The sequence below is a fragment of the Coptis chinensis genome, chromosome 4 (assembly GCF_015680905.1).
Source record: "Coptis chinensis isolate HL-2020 chromosome 4, ASM1568090v1, whole genome shotgun sequence".
Taxonomy (NCBI): domain Eukaryota; kingdom Viridiplantae; phylum Streptophyta; class Magnoliopsida; order Ranunculales; family Ranunculaceae; genus Coptis; species Coptis chinensis.
The window spans coordinates 107,798,417-107,807,608 of NC_141459.1; the positions used below are offsets into that span (position 1 = coordinate 107,798,417).

At 33.9% G+C, this 9,192-nt stretch overlaps 1 long non-coding RNA gene across 2 annotated transcripts; it reads right to left on the bottom strand.

The window, feature by feature from the left end:
• Positions 1–2,206: 2,206 nt before the first annotated feature.
• On the bottom strand, positions 2,207–7,962 carry LOC147506857 (uncharacterized). 2 transcript variants are annotated; one of them, XR_015193998.1, is made up of 10 exons: positions 7,651–7,962; positions 7,302–7,331; positions 6,931–7,013; positions 6,250–6,656; positions 6,080–6,134; positions 5,949–5,999; positions 5,359–5,502; positions 4,869–5,040; positions 3,654–3,774; positions 2,207–2,541 (listed from the first exon to the last, which is right to left on the bottom strand). It is a non-coding gene; the product is annotated as an uncharacterized LOC147506857 (long non-coding RNA). The 2 variants fall into 2 exon arrangements; XR_015193997.1 differs by lacking the exons at positions 2,207–2,541; positions 3,654–3,774; positions 4,869–5,040; ... (2 more) ...; positions 6,080–6,134; positions 6,250–6,656 and adding an exon at positions 6,663–6,820.
• Between the last annotated feature and the right edge of the window lie 1,230 nt (positions 7,963–9,192).

Below are 9,192 nucleotides of genomic sequence, written 5' to 3' on the forward strand. Positions count from 1 at the left end.
ATTTGGTTCTGCTGCTTTTATAGGTATTTTAGTGCAGGTAGCATTTCGGTGGCTATTGTTTGTTCTTTCATTTATTAGTGTTGTTACAGAAAGTCGCGTTTATGGAACTACCCCAATGGAAACTTTAGGAAATATGGTATATGTATACATTGTAAATATCATTTGTTAAGGGTGTGTAGACCTTTTGATAGTTATGGGACTCAAATGTATGTATTTTACTTGTGTTTTCGGTAATGACTTTGTACGAGGTGCTTTGATGATCTGGCATTAGTCGGGACATTCAAATACTTTGGCGTACTAAGTCATAATGTTGAAGTGCTCTCTCTCATTTTGTAAGCCAATTATTTGATTTGCTCATGTCATCCGTCGAGAGCGGTTAAGTAACTGGATTAACCAATGAGAAATATATGATTGTGGTTTTCAGGTTATGACAGGGTTTATATTTATGAAATGTCAAAAAATCTGAGAGGAGATCTTTGTCAAAATTTTACTATAAAACCACGTGTCATAGGTTTGTAATTGTTTGAGTTTTGGAAGTTACATATTTGCTTGTTCCAAAACTTAAAAAAGAGTCTATAGGTGAATACAATCGATTCATTGTTTCACTTCTAAATTGTCAATTTCTTCTTCCCTTCATTATATATAGTATTTCCTACTCACTCTATTTAACTAATTTAAAATAGATAATTACATACTTCTTCGATGAAGTTTCCTTAAGGCTTGGGATTTATGATAATGACCTTGACATTGGCGTTTTATGATTGTCAACAATGTTTATGTCAGTACTTTCGCTACTTTTTTGTACTTGGCGTACTTTTTTGTGAGTGCTCTTTTGGTATTGTTTTGATGTCCTCATTCAAACCACTTGTGGGAGTCCGATTATTTATATGTTTCTCATATTGTTCTTATTTCATTTGGTTTAATTGGTGTTCTTCTATGTTTAAGTCCATTTAGATGAATGAGTCTAGAACATCGTGCAAATCACTACCGGATTTATTGAATGAGAATTGTCTTTGACCTTTTAACATGATCCAAAACATTGGAAAGTCATAAAATAATGGGGAGGTTCTATCCAAATTACCCCTTAGGTGGTTCAAGTTAGTGTGATGTCGAAGTTTCTCAACCTAATAATCATTCTTGACCATAAATGGAACAATAGCCAGTATAATAGAATCAAAACGGGAGAGGGGGGTGTGTTCAAGTTTAGGCTACTTCTTCAAAGTTAGCGTCGCAGGCGACTCTATCAGTGCCGTACGGCACGGGCATACCCTAGTCATCTATAAAAATGGTTACTCTCCTAGAGATTTGCATACCTCACTATGAAGCCGGCATGTCGCTATACTACAAGAGTATGAGTATAATTCAAACTAATCCTACGATTCGATTACATCATGAATTCTCAATATATACCGCGAAAACTCCATAACGCTTTATGCTTTGACTGATAATGGATTGGAATTTTTCTTTACTCTGTGACTTTGATAGAGGAAGGTAAAATTGGTCGGTTGAATGTTGATGACGGTTAATATTATGTTTAACATGCGTCGAATGTTCACTTTGGAATTCAAAAAAACACACACGATGGTTCAAAGAGAACAAAGCAGGTACAACATCAATGTGAGCACTGTCGCTTTCCGCATGGTGATGTATTTCATCCCTCCTGTCGACCATGACCATTTCAAATTGGCACTATCGCTTTTGTATTCAGAATTTCCCTTATTTGATGAGGGACTTATATGGTACCGTCTTAATTTAGAATTTCGAACGATATATTTAGACCACTATGGTTTTGTACGTACTGCAGAAATTGAGACACCCGACAAGAGATTCATGGAGTCACAATACGCCTCAAGGTGTCGTGTGTTGTGGGAAAGAATTTCGGTTAAAAAGAAGTTGAAAGAAGTAAGATTTTTATCCACTCAATTATATCATTCCATTTTTTTTTTAACGTATTATTTCTCTTCTAAACTAATTTTGTTATGGGACGCAGTAAGTTTGTCAAGCTGAATTAAGATGTCTCTTTAGGACACCTCCTTTCAATGGTGGTTTGTATATCTATATAAACTAGCAAAAGTGTACGTGCGCACGTCTTCACTTGCCAAGATGTGCTAAAATATGCATTTGATAAATAAAATTGGTTGAACTTGGAGAAAATTGAGTGAGAAATCGGGATAAGTTATTAAAAAACAATCAATAAAACAGAATATAGCAGTGATATTTCAATTTGAATATATTTCAATAACATCTATGTTTCTCTGAAGTCTGAACATCTTGGAAAAAATAATTAAAAGTCACATCGATTAATTAGAAAGTATGTCAACGTAGAAGACAATAATTTGTATCTTCATATGCACTGAGAACAAAAGAGAAAAAGAACGGACATTGAGCTCCATCTCGCCATCCATTTGTGTCCGAAATAAGAATTAGAAGTTTCAGCAACTGATGTGTTCAAAACCATCTTTGATCTTTCATTCACCAAAGCTATGCAGATCAACCCTTTTAGTCAAGTTCTCCACACTTTAGCATGGACCAACAGCGAGGCTAAAAGATTCGATAGTGTAATTTTAAAATTAGTTCTTCATTCATTTCGAACATTCCTGTAATACATCTCTTCATCCTGTAAACAATTATGCATTATATTATAAATGAAGCGTTGACACCATTCCTACAGTAGTACCAATGGAGCGTTGATGTTTACACCAATCATATCCAATCATTTCTATGTAGCCTTAACTCGATGAGAGAACAGTTCACGTTCCAAAGTTGGTGAGGAAAGAAAATATAAACAAAGAAATCAGTGTCATAAGCAAGTGGTTGTAATAGATGGAAGAAGACAAAGCTAAACGACATCAATAACATGGCAGCAAATGGAGCAGCTATGTATGGGGGTAGTGCACCAACTATGACGGTTGATTCAGTTGAAGGAAGACCATTAGAAAGTGGGAATCACTTGATACTAACTACTTTAATTTTATTGACTAAGATCATTGTTGTAGTGTCTATTAGTTTGGCAATGTTTTGAGGTTTTGAACACTTAAAAGTGCTATGGTATAAAGCACGTCAATTCCCCAGACTTCAGTACTTCACAGTCCCCCCACCCCCTTTTATTTATAAAATTAAAATTGTTGACTTAGCCCAAAAAAAAAGAGTAATAGACAACCAAATATAGGATATGGAATTTGCCACCATGCACTTCAGGATAAATTAATCAATAGAATCCACATATACTCTATATTGGTTATTGGTTATTACCCAAGAAAAAAACGAACCTTGCAAAAGTAAGAATCTGAATACTGTTGATTATTAATTTTAAGCCTAGCACGGTAGAAATTAGAAAAAGACAATTCATTTGTTATCAAGATCAAAGATCTAAGATCATATAAGTATATAAAATATGGAAAGGAAGATCAGTAACAAATAAGAAGTCAAAAACTTTTCATAAGCATTTCTAAGAAGCACATTTTGGATACATTTTTGTAGGATCAGTGATAACAACATCATCGATATTGATTTTTGAATAAATAGAAAAAGAGGGGCATCGTCGCATTATAGGCTTGACATAGTGATCTGCATGAAATATTATAAAGCCTGAGCAACTACAAATGTAATGTAATTAAGTGACGATAAATGTAAGTGACAGAAAGGAGCTTAACCTTTGAATGGGCGTCAACGATATCTTTCCAAATATTTGGAAATGGTTCAACCAATGGGGGCAAGTCATTATGCGCGGGCAGGCATGCTTAGGTACAATGGGCACACGTTAGCTTCGTGTGGCTCTTGAGACAAAAAATGCATGAATCGAAAACATGATTGAAAGAGAAGAAAAGCTAAAGAAAAATTTACCAAATGGCACGTGAAATATATACCTAAACATAGATAGCAAGAAAGAACATATGCTGCACTCCGTCACTGATTTTATTCCTTTATTAGGTTCCAAATCTTAAAATTTAAAGTTCTTGATATGTTGTTCAAACCTCAACAAATTTCCAAATTACAATGATAACGTACTAATGAACATACTACTCATGGAGCAAAATTATTGACGCTACTAAGTGCACCAACAATGGCCAAACCAGGGAGTTCTTTTAGCATGTTAAGATCTCGTAAAGTTGGATCTTTTGTGTTTAGAACATTCCCCATGTCATATTCAATAATAATAGTCTTGCAAAAAACCGAAATAGAATCCTAAAACGGAAATAACATTAAATAATAACCTTGCTACTCTCAATGGTTTGCGAAATATTATCCTTCTCACAGGGCCAAGCATGCAAAACCGGTGTGCTATGTCAAATATTGACACCTATAGATAAAACAATTCCACCAACTTTGATATCAACGTAAATAATAAGTTGCAACTATAGTTGGTCGAAAATGATATGATTTATAAAGCTAGGAAGATATATAGTCATACTCTTATCTAATTTTCTATCGTAGCCACAACTTGAGCAATAAATCAAGGAGTTAAGGGAACCAATGATAATATACCCTTCACCACCACTTCTCTTCTTAATCGTCAGTAGGGTATATACATATATCCTTGAAAGTGTTCATGTCACTTCAAGGAGAACTTGTGATCCATCCATTAAAGATATTTATACAAAGTAATTGAATACTGATTTAGATCTACAATTGACAAATTTCCGAGGAAAATCGCGTGCATTCAAAAAAGAAGCAAAATGAAAAATCAACCAATATTGTCATGAACCCAAGATAAGTATGTTATTCTTTAAACAGTTTATGCGGAGTGTGAAACCTAGAAAATATATATGAAATTAAAGCGCCTAACTATTTCGACAACTGCAGACCGAAGCGTCGCGACAATGTCTACTAATTGAGTAATTAATACAAATATTTGAATTTGCATATACCGTGTATGTAGGGCTCTTTGAGAGATGCCCGACCACCTCCTGAATTAGTGATTGTAAACCAAATAGGCAGCTTGCTCAACCAGACCGAGATTGCAGAGTTCATCTAATTTCTCGGTGATGATGCAAGTGCCTCGATTATTTGAGCCAAACAAACACAAGCATGCTCCAAAGACTGCAAAATGTTACACATATCATAAGACAAAGAATAAAAATGATGACTTGAACTTTGAAGCTTGGATATAGGCAACATTGCCTTTGAGTCATGATACTTGAAGAAGGTTTGTAAGTAAAGGTGCAAATTCCATAACAAAATCAGCTGCAATGAAGAGAGTCTCTATAACAAATTTACCTTGATAGATAATGATATTCGTTGAAATCGACAATGAAAATAGTGAGATATTAATAAAGAACAACCAAAAGAGAGGCAAATTGGCCTTACCACATAATACAATTAATTAACCAAGCTATGTACTATAATCTTTACAATTACCTAAACACCAATAGAGAAGAAGTCAAGATAAGACAAAGACGACCATAAGTGCTACTGCTCGTAAACAGGTAGTTGAGTATTCTTCGGATGTCTTCTTCAGGCAGTTGAGTATTCTTGGGATGTCTTCTTCAGAGTTTGTATCGACTGCATAGTTGTAATAATAAGAAAACACCAAATTCAGAAACAAAACCATATTCATAAGGCAAGTTTGGCTATGAGTACAAAAAGCGGGGAAATTCCAAAGAAAAACCACATCAGGCCACCCAATAGAAATGTTTGACAATGTGGACTTTTGCTAATATAATATGAAGGAGATAAAGGCAGGTCTTTCGCTTTAAAGGGAAAATTAAAGACCAACAAAAGATTATATCGAAAAATACCCCTTCCTAGCAAACTATGGACCTGAAGGAACTGAAGGAACATCAATTCCACTTTACAGTATTACAAATATAATGTGACTGATCGAAGTCTTGGCTTTTGTTTTGGAGTAGCATGTGTTTATATAGTGTAAGAAAGTAAGGTAGATATATTGGAAAACCTATTAGCTTGAGAGAGTATAAAATTCGTAATGTGAAGAGCGAAATCATTACCTCCTTCTCATTGTTATAAGCTTGAGCACAGTCTATATGTCGATAGCCAGCCTGCTTTGAAAGAGAAAAAAAGTCTTTCAAGCTAAGTTACATCGACCACGCGCGGCAAAATATTAAAAAAAAAATGATACCTTGATGGTAATTGATGGCCGTTACCAACAACACCAGGTTCAGCTTGCCATGTGCCTAACCCGATCGATGGAAGTTTAGCTCCAGTATTCAATTTAAAGAATCTTATCTCGTTCGACACCAATATAAGCTTTAAAAAGGGAAGATATGTTCAATCCGAACTCCATATTACCTTAATTTAGTTTTGTTCCATAAGTTTGCATGGAAACCTTCAAACTTTTTACAAAAGGGCGCATGCACACTTAAGTCAGAAAAAGAAAGATATACCCCCCTTGTGGTAGCCGTAGCAACTCATTTCTATAGAACTATAGAAGTAGAAACAGTATAAGATTCTCTGTTTGGACTTGGTATAAGTTATATGAAACAAATGAGCGCAATTAAAATATGCAACAGATAGATAAAGATAGTTCTTAACGGTTGCATCCTTTCTATGTCTTTCATCCTTAACTTCTTATATAAGTGTTTCCATCTCTGAACGTAGCTCCATCATCTTGGTGAATTGATTCTTGGTAGCAGCAATAAGGAAAGCCAGACCTACTTGAAGTCCTAAAGTGAAAGAGACATCCTTGACATGTCCACCTGATGAAAAAGAAAAACGAAAAATCACTTCATTTAACTGTAAATCATGCCATACCAACATAATTTGTGAGTAACTGAATTACTACTCTTCAATCCCTCATCATCAAACTTACATCCCATTTCATTTTTCTCACTCCTCTTTTGAGACTCGTTCTCAATCTTGTCTTTCAGTTTAGAAAATAGAAGGAAAATGAAGAATTCTACTTTTTTTTTCTATTTTTGAAAAGGATACAAGCTGAAATATAACTCAATAAAAAGATTTAACAAATTGTACCAAGGCAGCAAGGCAGAACGTGAGCGGGAATGCACAAGCAAACATCATAATCATTCCAAACTGTAGTGCCATCTCTAGAAAATCTAAAAAGCAGTTTACAAATTCTTAGTAAACGTACACAAGTCATTACAGCAAATTGTATTTATTTGTATATTTATTTCAAATTGAGACGATTGCCTCGCCGACATTGTCACAACATCCACCCAACAACTCTCCCACTGGGAAGACCCTGAGATTGTACTACTATACATCTCAAGGACACTCACTGCTCTAAGACTAAATATCATATTCCAATTAAAGACAAAACTAAACTAATCACATAAACACAAAAACCAAACAGGAAAGAACTAAAAATGAGGATAAAAACTTACAGGGAGAGCAAAAATGACAACGTTCTTGTCCTGAAAAACAACAAATGAACAGAAAGTAATCATTATTAGAAGCTTCAAAACCAAAAACAAACACAAAGGACGAAAACATGCCATCGATAAGCAGGATTAGAATAAAGCAAATAGCCAGTGTGAAAGAAAGAGAAGCAAATAAAGTAGAGTATGTGGCATCTAATGTAGATCTTCTTTGCGGGACAAAAGTTCAGATTAGGAAGCAAAGAGAACATTGCAGAGAGAGTACGGACGGAGAGGACCACCTTTATTTGGTTTCTAATTAAAAGTAGCAGACAAAGAAAATAAACAAAGAGAAGAATGAAGAACAACCACTTACCCAAGCATGCAAAAACCAGACCCCAACAAAACTCAAAAGTCAGAGAGAATGGAAAAGAATCGGTTCTTATTCTCTAATTAGACTTTTCCATTTCTGAACCTCTTATTAAATAAAACAATTATTGCTAATTAAATGACATTAATAGTAATGCGTACAAATGAGAATGGCGTGGATTTGGTTTTCTAATATACTCCCACATGAAAAGACTGATTGGCCCTATTTAAAGGTGTTAAGCAATTGTTTTATTTAAGGACAATATCGGTACTGAAAATTTATAAACACATAAAAAGACAAAGTAGTCCTCATTAATAAATAGCTAATCATCTACTTTTATTATTCATCAAAATATTATGCGTCAGAAAAAGTCCCGGATGAATTTAAGAGGTCACGATCATTATAGATATACTAGTAGTAGAGATTGAGATCAAAATATGGAAATATGCATCATAAAAATAAAATAAATTAATAAAATGCACTTTTGTTTTTCATTGTCGGTTTGTCATTTCTCCTTTTTATATTATTTTGTTTTATATTATTTATTTATACATTATACTTCCTATTTTTTTTTTTTGTTTAATTTTCTAGATTATAATTATTCATGAAGTATGAACTCTCTAGTGAAATCTACTTTGTTAAAACCTTCTCATCGTATTCATTTTTTTTTATTAATTTTTTAATTGTGGATGAGTGAGATCCACGAGCAATCTTTCTCATAGTCTCTTTTAAAATTTTCTATGTGTTAGTTATTTCATTTTCTTCCTCTCTCAATTTATTTATTATTATTATTATTATTTTGATGCCCTTGATTTTTTGCAATCTTCTTAATTTGGAATTATTTGATAATAAAGGAGAAAATAATGGAATATTTGAGGAAAAAAATAAAATAGATGTACTAATTAGTTGCAATTATATAAGTAAACAACTAAAGTGCTAACTGTCAACTGGTCTTAATCAAATTTTCAAAATTGAGTAGATGGCATTGTGGATAGATGTTTAGGAGGCGCTTTAGTCCTTAGCGCATGACTATTGACCAAAATTTTCTCAATCGATTGAGGATCATGACTCATAAGACCATTCTGCTTTTGTCATACTAATATTATGCGGTAGTTATGTTGTTTTCAACAAAATGGCCATGTTGTTCCAATTAAATTGAGCTCCCAACTATAGAACTAAAAAGACTGTAAATCATTTTTTTTCCCACCATGCTACATCTCCTTCAGTGTACTATGCCAAAGTGACTAGTAGTGGTCCATCCAAGTGGGACATAATATGATAAAAAGTTAATTAGAAAGTGAAATTTTACATTTTTTGGTCAGCATTGCAATGAAATCCATGGTTAAAAATTTCGTGTATAAGTAAGGGTTGAATTTGAGTTGAGGGCTCGGAGCTCGGTTTGGGTTTGGTTCGTTTAAGTTCGGCTCGAGCTCGCTTGTTTACTATATGAGCCGAGCTCGAGTTCAAATTAAAACTCGTATAACAAATGAGTTTGATGAAGTTCGGCTCGTTTAGCTCAAATAACATATTTATATTGTAAAATAACCG